This window comes from Amblyomma maculatum, chromosome 6 (genome assembly GCF_055883805.1).
Source record: "Amblyomma maculatum isolate TAMU_Amacu chromosome 6, ASM5588380v1, whole genome shotgun sequence".
NCBI classification, from domain to species: Eukaryota; Metazoa; Arthropoda; class Arachnida; order Ixodida; family Ixodidae; genus Amblyomma; species Amblyomma maculatum.
This window is the reverse complement of record NC_139349.1, coordinates 97,449,057-97,462,049: the sequence shown is the minus strand read 5'-3', so window position 1 is coordinate 97,462,049 and position 12,993 is coordinate 97,449,057. Positions and strand designations below refer to the sequence as shown.

Sequence of the window (12,993 nt, the reverse complement as noted above, 5' to 3'; positions counted from 1 at the left end):
TGAGAGCAATTAGTACTGAGACGGTAAGCTAAAGAACAATTATACGTATGTAACAGAGTCATTACGAACGTCTTCGAAAAACACAGCTTATCGACCCCAAGGACAACTAATAGGTGCTACACGAGCGGCGCACAATGGCCATACTATCGGAGGTCTCTCTAGACTAGTAAAAGGAACAGCGCAGAATTCTATTGATATTCCGTGGGCCCTCGAGCGGCGACTGCGTGCACTATCGAACGCGGAGCGCTCATAACAGCACGCTGGAAATTAATTTGGAACAGTCTCGCGTCTGAAATAGAACTTTAAAGTTTCATCATCATCATATCATCATTAACCTGACTATACCCACTGCAGGCTGAAGGCCTCTCCAATATTTCTCCAATTAACCCGATTCTGTGCTAGCTGCATCCACTTGACTCCTGCGAACTTCTTAACGTCATCCGCCCACATAAATTTCTGCCGCCCCTGCTACGCTTTCCTTCCCTTCGAATCCAGTTTGTTACCCTAAGCGACCATCGGTTATCCTCTCTTCGCACTACATGTCCTGCCCATGTCCATTTCTTCTTCTTCATTGCCACTAGAATGTCGGTAACTTGAGTATACTCTGACCCACTCTGCACGCTTCCCATCTCTTAATGTTACCCCTACCATTTTTCGCTCCATAGCCCTCTGGGTTGTCCTCAACTTAAGTAGAACCCTTTTGGTTAGCCTCCACGTTTCAGCCCCATAGGTGAGTGCAGGTAAGATGCAACTGTTGTATACTTTCCTCTTGAGCGATACCAGCAAGCTGCTAGTCATATTATGCGAGTGCTTGCCAAATGCTCCCCATCCCAATCTTATTCTTCGTGTTATTTCCTTTTCATGGTCCGGATCTGCGGTTACTACCTGTCTCAAGTAGACATATTCGCCTACTACTTCCAGTACTTCGCTACCTAATGTAAACTGCTGTTCCTTTCCGAGGCTGTTGAACATTACCTTAGTCTTCTGCATGTTGCTTTTCAAGCCTACCTTTCTACTTTTCCCGTCTAGGTCATCAACCATTATTTGCAGTTCATCCCCCGAGTTGCTTAGCAAGGCAATGTCATCAGCACATCGCAGATTACTGAGGTATTACCCTTATCCCTAACTGCTCCCATTCCAAGTCTCTGAATACTTCCTGTAAGCAAGCTGTGAATAGAAATGGGAAGATTGTGTCTCCTCGCCTAACTCCTTTCTTTATGGGAATTTTGTTACTTTCTTTATGCAGAACTATGGTTGCTGTGCAGCCACTATATATATCTTCCAGCACTTTCACGTACGGCTCGTCTACCCCCTGATTTCGCAATACCTGCATCCCCGCCGAGATTTCAACTGAGTCAAATGCTTTTTTCGTTATCAATGAATGCTATATATAAGGGCCGGTTATATTCCGAGCATTGTTATATCACCTGGTTGATGGTATGGATATGATCGATAGTAGAGTACCATCACCGAAAACCTGCTTGATCCTTTGCTTGATTGCAGTTTAAGGTTGTCCTGGACTCTTGATTCTATTAGCGATTACCTTAGTAAATACCTTATGCGTAACAGACAGTAAGCTGACTGGTCTGGAATTTTTAAGGTCCTTATAGAGTCCCCTTTCTTATGAATGAGGATAATGTTTGCATTCTTCCATGGTTCCGGTGTCGTCGATGACACCAGGCACTGCGTATACAGGGTGGCCAGTTTTTCTAGCTCGATATCCCCCCCCCCCCCCTTTAACAAATCAGTAGTTATCTGATCCTCTCCAGCTTATTTGTCCCTTTTCCTAGTTTCTAATGCTTTCTTGACCTCGTCCTTCGTCATTGGTGGAGCGTCTGACTGTTTTTCCCTACCACCAATCTCATTACGGTCCTCACTACTTTGGCTACTGTAGAGATCTGTATAGAACTCCTCAGCTACTTTGACTATCTTGTCCATATTCGTGATGATGTTGCCCGCCTTGTCCCTTACCGCATACACTTGGTTTTTGCCTCTGTACAATTTCTTCTTTACCGCTTTAAGGCTTCCCCGTTCTTGACAGCATGCTCAATTTTCTCCATGTTATACTTCCTTACATCGGCCACCTTGCGCTTATTGATTAGTTTTGATATCTCTGCCAATTCTATCTGGTCTGTTGGATTGGAAGCTTTCATACTCTTGCGTTTCTTAATCAAATCTTTCGTCTCCTTAGAGAGCTTACCGTTATCCTCTCTAACTATCCTACTGCCTTCTACAGCGCACTCAGTAATGATATCTCTGAAATTATTGTTCGTTGCTTCTAGGGTTCGTTTTTTTTTTTTTTTAAGAAATATAACATAATGAGACATACTGAATGACAAATAACTGCCATAAGCTGTCGCCAGTTATATATTATCATGTGGTGGTGACAAGGTCGATGACACAAATGAAGAGTCTGTGAGTGCACTGAAATTAACTCTTTATTGGGCTGACTTGTACCCGAAAAAAAAAAAAAAAAAACGAACTCGGCGGCGGAAATAGCAACAAAAGTGCTCGTAGATCGTTGAACTAAGAATGCATGTCGCACACGTCAACGCTTAATTTAAAGGCGTCTCATAATCATCTATATAACGTCGCAAAATGTTACTAGCACAAGCTGGAACATTGTAGAAACATACGCGAGTGGCCGTAATCGTCGAGACAGATCTCGGCGAGTCTTGCGCGACAAAGAAACTGATAAAGGTGCGTCTCGCGACTTCGAGCATTGACAAACAAAGAATACGGAATTGATATACGTGCCGGAATCACAGTGATAAGGCCGCATGCCGGCGGCTGCTAAAAAAACAACAAATACATTTTCTAAGGTTTCGCGGCAATACAATACTATTTCAATAGAATAGAAATCGGGTCTAGTTGGAGGCCGTTCGTCGTGAAAATTTGTGGGTGCGTGTCTTTCTTTGTGCTGGTAAACTGTGCGACAAAAAAAAAAAAAAAAGTTTCATCGCGAACATTTTTTTTTTTTTTTTTTTTTTCACTATTCATGGCTGTGTCCAACAACGCAACAGCTTACAAGAAGCAGTGGCAAATGAACTTGAACGGCTTACATTCTGTCATTCTGTGACGCTGCAAGCATGCTATTGCTGCGTGCTTTTAATAAAAAAAGAACCAAGAGGAGCCATTCCACACCCCACGACACAGTAGTTAGGGAATTTTAGAACAGGGGAACCCAAGGCTTGGAGGACGCAAGAAAATAGCGCGCCCCGGAGCAACGTATGTACGAGTCGACTGGCGAGTTTAGAATAGCGGTTTTCCCGACGCAGCAAAGCCGGGCTTGCGTTCATCGATGGCAGCGCCCCTACGGTAAACGATGAAGATGCCTTTAAATACATAAAAGCTATCAGCGCTCTTTTATTCACCCAAAAGTGGTATTATTTTGCAAAACCAATTTAAAAATATCAGTGATATAAATCGTTTTCTTCAGACAAAACGAAATCGTCTAATCTTAGCCAATTCAGGCTGAGCCGGGAAACCTCATTTGAACCTCCCGCGCTTTCGGATGTCTGGTCCCCATGGCGACCAAACGAGGCGAATTCGATATGCCTAGCAGCTCGGCAGATCCAGAAGCAATCAGACTATATGGTGCGTTTTATCGCTAAAATTTGGTGGTGCGGGCATCATGAGACATAGCACCAGCTTCGTTGGCCATTCGTTTGCCGTGAACGCGTGGCACCGTGGAGCGGTGACGATATAGTGACGATGAATGTGTGCCGAGGCGAGCGGCCGCCGCTTGACCGGAGGCAGCCATGTTGCCATAACCCAAGCGACTCAACAACGGCCAAGCGTTAAACCAAATCGAGGGGCTTTTGACGCCCCAAGCTCTTTGCTCTATTCTAAAACTCTACTTTCTTCCCTCTCTGAACGCCGTGGAATGCTGGCTAGACTCGCAGCAGAGACAACTTGGGCCAGGGGCCGTTTCGATGCGCTGTGGCCCAGCGCCCTCCTTGGAGACATTGGCAAAACCTCCGCGCAGTGCCACGGCCGGTCTCGAGGGAGAGCGCGCTTCTCTTTTTTTGGGTGCGTGTCGTCTGCTCCGCGCTGCACTCGAGCCCGAGTTTACTTGCACGTGCATGGCTGTTGCTCTCCTCTTGTCGTGTTCTGGCCGCCGTCGCGTTCCAAGGAAGGAGGTAAAAAAAAAATAAAACGATTAAATTACAGCGCACTTTTTCGTAAAACGTGCGCGGTAAACGATAACGAGGTGGTTGCCGGCCTTTTTGTTAAATTATCTTGTACCGCTCGTATCTCGCACCGCTGTTTGTTCCTGGTAGTGCCGCAGCGGCCGTCGAGAAACCGAGTCTGCCTCAAACAAAAAAATATGTCAATCGTTCTATACTCATACGCGATCTCGTTTCGGCATCTCAAAACTGCGCACTCGCTCGAGGAGATAACTGAACTAGGGATTGCACAGAGTTGCTGTAGAACTAAAGGCGGAGTCACACTGCGGAAACAGTTGGTCAATTCTGTCCGTCAACAGCGTGTTCGCGCAGTGTTGGCGGCCCTGTCACATCGCGCCAACACGAACTATTGGGAAACATGTCGTTGTCGCCCTCCAACAGCTGCCGCGAACTTGTTCTCCGACAGTTGGGCGACACCGTGTCACACCGCGGAAACTTGCTGCTCGTTGAGGCGCTGATGTCAGGAGCCGCCCATTTTGCTACTATTTCGCCCAAATTCATGCGCTATACACGTGCCTGTGAAAAATTCAATAGACAAAGAGGCTGTCCCAATTACTCTGAGCTTGCTTTAATGATGAACGAGGGCACTGTTATTGTGGGACCCTCGGTTCGGCTCTCACTCTGGTCGATCTCCTCAGGTCCCGTCCTGAGAAATGATGAGCAGTTTGGAGGAATAGGCAGAGGCTTACGGCATCTCTGCCGTGATTTATCTACATACTTACAGGAGTACAGGGAAGTCACATGAGAGGCATTTGTGAAGCCTCGACCGTGAGAACGCGAATCCGACAGACCACCACCTTGGCTTGCAACACAACACGAGTGGAATTCCTCGTCCGGACGTCGAGTCGGCGTTCTGACCGCACAACCATACAGCTCGCCCACGCGAGCTTCGCTGATCCGATCACATCATACGCCTTATCAATAATTAACCACTCGATTACAAATACACTTCTTCGTTTCACACACGCACGTTCGCACACAGTTTTCAAACATCCGCTCTCCGTGCTGACGCACCACTCATTCCTTCGCCCATTTCTTCACATGCCCGCTCTCATTGTCGACGCACCACGCACTGCTGCTCGGTGTCCCGTGATCGCACTCTCTCGCATCAAAGCATGGACGCTGTATTTGCTGAGCACTAAGCCCATTTTAAAAAGAAAACACCACTACCAAAACAAGGTAAACACGGATGGCACGGCGCCAGCCACCGCGGCGCCGAATCGTCGGAGGGACGCTGCAGATGGGGGTTGTCAGTTTACATGTTCCCAGGCGCACACACGGGACGCCCACGTTTGGTTCAAGGTTCACACAGCCGCCGCCAAGGCGGGAATTCCCGGCGCAATAAGTCAGCCGGCGACGTTACGGCTGGCAGGCAGCAGCGCATATCATCGCCACCCGCGGGAGGCGCCGTTGCCGAAGCTCCGCGCCCTTGCCAACGGGTGAATGCGCTGCCTGCAAGACGCCACAACGGGGGAAATGGTTTGCATGGAAACTCTGCAAAAAAAAGAAAACCGTATCTGCAAGTAGGAAATTCGCAGGAATGAGTAATCAGCTCAAATATGAGTACTTTTGGTTGGTCTGTTGTCGTCCGGAAATTCGCCCGGCCAGCGAACAGGCCGAACACCGTTGACGGACACTGTTTCCTGCTTGTTTTGGTTGCCAAACACTGTCACACCGAGGTAACACTGCAGCAACCTGTTTGGCTTCCCGACTGTTCGTGCGGTGTGACATGCTGCTGGGGAACAAGTTGGTTCGGAAACTTGTTGACGGCTTGTTTGGCAAACTTGTTTGGTTGAACACTGTCACACCGAGGCAACACTGCAGCAACCTGTTCGGCTTCCCTGCTGTTTCTGCGGTGTGACATGCTGTTGGGCAACAAGTTGGTTCGGAAACTTGTTGGCGGCTTGTTTGGAGAACTTGTTCGGTTGGTGTCGCTGTTGTGTTTCCGCAGTGTGACTCCGCCTTAAGAAGACAAAGGTTTCCGCGGACAGATGTCCACGTCTGCGTGGAAAATCGTCAGGCATGCATTTCCTCGCTGTTCGTCTCGTAAGCCGGAGTCACACTGCGGAAACACAACAGCGACATCAACCGAACAAGTTCGCCAAACAAGCCGCCAACATGTTTCCGAACCAACTTGTTGCCCAACAGCATGTCACACCGCAAAAACAGCCGGGAAGCCGAACAGGTTGCTGCAGTGTTGCCTCGGTGTGACAATGTTCAACCGAATAAGTTTGCCGAACAAGCCGCCAACAAGTTTCCGAACCAACTTGTTCCCCAACAGTATGTCACACCGCACGAACAGCCGGGAAGCTGAACAGGTTGCTGCAGTGTTACCTCGGTGTGACAGTGTTCGGCAACCAAAACAAGCAAGAAACAGTGTCTGTCAACGCTGTTTGGCCTGTTCGCCGGCCGGGCGAATTTCCGGGCGACAACACCCCAACCAAAGCACTCATACCTGAGCTGATTGACTCATTCCTGCGCATTTCCCACTTGCAGATACTTTTTTTTTTTTTTTTTTTTTTGCAGAAAGTTTCCTTGTAGACCATTTTCCACTTGTGGCTGTTGTGGCGTCTTGCAGGCAGCGCATGCAGACGAGCGCTGACGACGGTCGCTCCTCCCGTTGTCGAGCGAGATTGCTGCGGTTGCACACCGGCGTTTCGTAGGGATTCTATGTACGTCCATGCTGTGATGTAAACAATTGTTGAGTACACCTAACTATAACCAAAACTCTGCTTAATTGCAGTTTTCATTCACTAAAACTTGTAGAGGCTGTCGCAGACGGTGCACCGATGGTCCGCGTTGTCCGTCGCCGCTGCCGAGACCGCGGAGTGGTGCAGCATATGTACCGCGGCTTGGTTTGATGCAGTGCATGTTCGTATCAGAAAAAAAGCTGCTATCGGAAGGACTGCCTGCTATACTTGTGCAACAGCAGCATGCCTGCACAAAGTGTGGAGCAGCTTTCGGCAACAGCGCCTCCCGGAGGTGCGCCAGGCGATGATATGCGCTGCTGCCTGCCTGCCGTACTCGTCGCTGGGCCTAGTCTGTTTTGGCGGACGGCATGGAGAAAGAAAAAAAAAATAGGAGGGAGCGCCGCGGGCTGGTGGTGAATGAAGCCTAGTCATAAAAAATATAATAGAAAGCACCATGGGAATTTCGCCGTCAACTGACATGGCAAGCGGTAGACGGTAGCTGGTGTCGGTTGCGGTTGCACGTACGCCCCGCTCTGGAGGAATGCCTTCGCTACGCGACGCCTGCTCTATAGAAATCTGAGGCGCGCGCTGAGCGCAGACGATGGATGGAACTTTGGACCATTAGACGGGCCGATGGCCTAGGAGCTGCCGCTGCCACAGTACACACGTGTGTTTCGCGACGTGTGGTTGGGTCCCCTCGGGCCTCACTGCGCCATACGAAATGCTTGCGGGGCTCGGCGCACGAAGAGCAAAAAGGACGAAGCGCTGATCCGCTTCGTCCAGTCGTCCCTCGTGTTCTTGTGGTTCGCCTTTGTGCGCTGAGTCTCGCAAGCCTGGAATCAAACCAACTAGCCCAACAACAAAAGCTGCCATATGAAATGCTCCGTGCCGGAATGCTAGAGCTACACGGATATACCGCCCGGGACTGTCGCTCCAACGGTGAGTGTCCTGTTATGCGCACTCCTCGAGAAACGAGACGTTTGCTTGTCAGGGTATGTGCACGTATGGTACAGCCTCTTTCGCTATTCAATTTTCCCAGCCCCGCGTATAGCGCATGAATTTGGGCGAAATAGTAGCGGAATGGGCGGCTCCTGACATCGGCGCCTCAATGAGCAGCACGTTTTCGCGGTGTGACACGGTGTCGCCCAACTGTCGGAGAACAAGTTCGCGGCAGCTGTTGGCGGACGACAACGACATGTTTCCGAATAGTTCGTGTTGACGCGATGTGACAGGGCCGCCAACACTACGCGAACACGCTGTTGATGGACAGAGTTGACCAACTGTTTCCGCAGTGTGACTCCGCCTGTAGAGAGAGAGAGAAGTGTCACAAAAATGGCATGCCTCGGCTTCTGGTGAATGGCCCAGGTCGTTAGAAGCCAGTGATCGTTAAATGTAGATAGGTCATTGATTTCGGATAGCAGCGCCGCAGCAACGAACTTCCCTTGGCTGCTGTCGACAAAAACGAAGGGTATGTGCTTTGTGCCATTGTAAGGAACGCATCAAAAACGCACCGAAGAAAGCAGACACCGCGGCACCGGTAGCATCATGTGTAGTCATCACCCTGCTGAAGCGAATGGGTCATCGTACAGATGGCAACGCTAACAAGCGCTCTTTGAAAACAATGTTCGCGGCGATCGTTTTTCAGGACCTGAAGTGGCGCGCAGTGACGACCTATCAGTTAATCACAATTTCTCGCTTTCGAAAACACCGATAAAAACCTTTCCAACCAGCCTCTTCGTGAGCCGGGGAACCGAATAAAGCAAGAATGAGAAACCCCGTTTTCGAAGAGCGCCGGCTTTGCGCGCGTCTCTACGCCACTGTTCCGCCTCCTCCTGCTCCGTGTGCACGTGCGACCGAGGCTCTAGAGACGGCCGTGCGCTTAACGCAGGCTTTGCCGTTTCTCTCCGCTCCGTCAGGAACCGAGCGCTGCCATCGCGGAGCAAACACTGACAGTAGTTCAGAAATGACCGCTAGGCAGAGAGGCGGCGCTGGTGTAGTGAGAGCCCCCCCCCCCCCCCCCCCCCCCTCCCGTAACTGAGGGGGTGCTATAGATAGGAGCGTGCTCACGGCTATAGATTAGTAGTCTCGGACGGTGTTCATTACTAAATTGGGGATATCGCAAATGTTCAGCAGAAAGAGGAAGCGATTCCACACACACGCGGAAGGTGTTTGACATTTGGCAATAAAATTCACGCGCACTTTAATCTGCAAACGGGGGTCACCGTTTGTCTCATTGCGAAACCATACACGAGAGACAGGATGCCCCGAAATGTGACTTTCCAGTATCAAAGGAATCTTTTTACTTCTGGCGAAGTGTTTCCGACTTCGAAATCTGATGCATTCGGCATTCTTTGCTTCTAGCGGTTCTTGTCTGGCAATCAGTACAAGGAAAGAGCCTCTTTGTTAATGGCCAACCTGCAGTATTGTGCGGGCTCGACAGACAGGAAATACAATGTCAGACTGTAGCACTTTGCCGGTTTTCTGCATATCAAACAGTTCGTTCACTAAGCAGAATTTGGTACGCAGTACTTAGACAAAGGACGGCCGTCTGTCGTGTCCCGGAATGGAACAAAACAGCGATATGACACAAGGCAAATGGCCCACTTTATCCAGACCGCTGAAACGGTTGTCTGCAGGAACCGGTACTGGCCAGAATACTTATGTTTTTTCGTGCCGCAAATACACGTGGGGCCATTACGGGTGTGACAGTCCAATGTAGTTTACTCGCAATAAACTCTGAAGTCTTTGGTTGTTTACGGTAAGTGTCACTGAGAAAAAAAAAAGCTTTACATATCTGATCACCGAGAAATAAAAACAAATCCAGTCTAGTCCAGACTGTGCCATTTTCTGGTGTATTGCCGCGTCTGGACTTAGCGCTCACCTCCGCTTGGCACTAGAAGGCTAATAACTCCGGATTATCTTGAAGACAAAAAGTCTACCAGACGCCGCTGGGCTGGTCTGTACGCAACACGTCTGCATAGCCTTTTCGGGCGCGCCAGGTAAGTATTGTAGACACTGGGCTGTAATTACGGGTGTGCCATATACTGGCATCGCTTCCTTTTATTTTGTTCTTTTCGCTCTTCTGCGGGACATACAGCCATTTTCAGGCGGCTCATTTTTCCGCACACATGGAAGAAGGCGTCATGTTTCCACAGGAATCGTTCGCAATCGGGAAGATCTCATGCACTTCAGAATTTTCAGGAGAAAAGGATTTGGGCGTACTGGGCACTGCAGCAAGTCATGGCTGGACGCTGCATTTGCATTGAGCTTCCCGAGAACCTATACGAAACCAGTTGGATTAATTTCGATAATCGTTTTTTTTTCTGCCAGCTTACAACACAATCTGAACACGCGATCTTCCACAAATTTTAACACACACACAAGTGTGTATGTATGTATGTATGTATGTATGTATGTATGTATGTATGTATGTATGTATGTATGTATGTATGTATGTATGTATGTATGTATGTATGTATGTATGTATGTATGTATGTATGTATGTATGTATGTATGTATGTATGTATGTATGTATGTATGTATGTATGTATGTATGTATGTATGTATGTATGCATGCATGCATATGTATGTGTGTATGTATGCATATGTATGTGTGTGCATGTATGTGTGTATGTGTGTGCATGTATGTATGTGTGTATGCATGTGTGTGTATGTATGTATGTGTATATGCATATATATGCATGTATGTATATGCATATGTAATTATGTATGTATGTATGCTTATGTATGTGTATGTATGTATGTATGTATGTATGTATGTATGTAGTATGTATGTATGTATGTATGTATGTATGTATGTATGTATGTATGTATGTATGTATGTATGTATGTATGTATGTATGTATGTGTATGAAAATTCTTTTGAAAATTCCGAAATATAGCAATTTCGAAGTAGTAGAAGATTCGCTTGTAGAAGACAACGACAGTTGCTACAGAAATATTTAGAGATGGTGAAAGAACTAAAATTGAATAACACAACATTTCAATTAGCGCAGCATGTGATGTTTATACTAGTGAGTGCTTAAATCCATGAACAACAACAACAATGGGCTGAACTTATGGAGCTCCTTCAAAGGTATGATGCGATACCGTTGGCTACCAGCCCCGCTCTAACCAGGCCATATGAAAGCGCCTGCGTGGCATATAGGAGTAACGCTAATGCAACGGCCAGGCAGGATGATTCTGACATTACCCTTCCAGATGAAAAGAGAGGCACCACTTGGCAGCTCCTACGAAACGCGATGTCAGGTAACCCTACGTCCCCTCCTTTTCACAAGCAGCGCTACGAAAGCTAAGAACAATCTGGGAAAATAGGGATAGCACGCATTGGATTACTGGGATGACTGGGATTTTTCTTTCGTACAAAACCGGCATTGAAAGAGGTATGTAGGAAGCCGAACGCAGCTTTCGCTGATGACGTGTTTCAATAAAAACATCGCCATATTTGAACTGCCTACTGTGGTTAGAACATGACATGCACTTTACGTCGATTCGCACCTCTCGGCTCGGCGGAAGTAACGACGGCCCAGTTGGATATGACTAGCATCACCCTGTCGCAAGGCGGAGAAGCAAAAGAATGTGAATGACATGGTGCAACCTCGCATTGATTTGGGCGCACTGGGCACTGCAGCAAGTCATGGACGGACGCTGCATTTGCATTGAGCTTCCCGAGAACCTTGTAAACGCAGTTTGAGCCTTTGTGCGGGAAAAAAGGCCACTGACCTTTTGAGCGTAACATAGACTTAGGGAATTATCTTGATCTTTAAAATGTGACTTCGTTTTGTCTGTGGCTTCGAAGACCAACTGGTATCGGACAGCATACTGGGCTAAATAAGGGTTTTTTTGTTTTATGCATTTACGAATATTTTATAGCAGCCGACGTCAGTCGCGACTGTATATATTGGGCGCCAGCGCCATCACTGGGGCGAACGGCGCTAACTTCGACCTAGGGGAGCAAGTAGGATCACGTGAAACCTCTTGCTGCTGCTGCAGCAGACGCTCGATCAAATTACCGCGTTTTAAAAGCTAATATTCTCGTTTATTTTTGTAGTTTTAGTTGATAACGAGTGGCAGCATTGCATGTTTTCATCTTGCATTGTTGCTGAGGTTGATGAAGTTTATTTAAGCTGTATAGCCACGCTGTATACGTTATTGGTCTCTTCTCGGACGTACGCGGCGGAACCCAGCACAAGCTGCTACCCGAAAAATAAGCTCATGGAATTTTCCTTATTCAAGATTTGAATGGCCGAAGAAGCGAGTGATCATTCGCATGTGTCCAGCAGATATTATGAGCGAGCAAGATTTCGTCCATGCTTGAGATGGCGCTGAACAGTTCGGCGAGTAGAGGCACCCCAGTGCTCTAGTAACTTAAAATGACAGAGTGCATAAATAAATGAGATATTGTGCATTGCATCTGGTGATGTGCTGAGGTCGTCAAAAGAAAAAAAAAAAAAAAAGCTATTTTGCGCGGGGACACCAAATATCCGTCCAAACCAAGAGTGCTAATGACGGTAATCAGTGCACAAGAAATCGCTGCGTGAAACGCACTTCTTCACACTTGCTATAAAAATTAATCCATCTCTTCCCGATTGACCAACTTGTCTGCTCTGCTTCGTTCAAAGGAGAAGGTGCACGGTGGCGCTATTCGAAGGTGCTCAACATCTGTCAGCCACCTGACAGCTCCGCTGCTCTAGCACAGGATTCTTATAACCTAGATTCAAAGACCGCTTGTTGTGGGGCAGCTTTAGTTTACAGTAATGGTGCAGCCGGTGTGCGTCGTCGTCGCAGTAGTTAAAACTCGCCAACTTCCACGACCCGCTGATGGTTTGGTGGTTTATTGCCGAATTAGTGGGTCCAATACCTTCTGTTAAGCTCATCGGACGCAGGCTGAGGAGTATGTTTAATAAATAAATGAACGTAATATTAACACGCAACTAAACTACTTAGGAAAGCATCCTACAGCAACAGTTCAACCCGGGTTATCCCACTTATCGCGTCACACGGCTCTACCAAGAGGTGGCGCCACGGTACCTCCTCACGCCCAGTGTGTGTGTATATATATATATATATATATACCGATCAATTATTTATAT

General features: G+C 47.8%; 1 long non-coding RNA gene across 1 annotated transcript in view; it reads right to left on the bottom strand.

Moving 5' to 3' along the window:
• Window positions 1-12,993, bottom strand: part of LOC146186360 (uncharacterized) — a 238,079-nt gene that overhangs the window by 66,143 nt on the left and 158,943 nt on the right. The window lies entirely within an intron of this gene.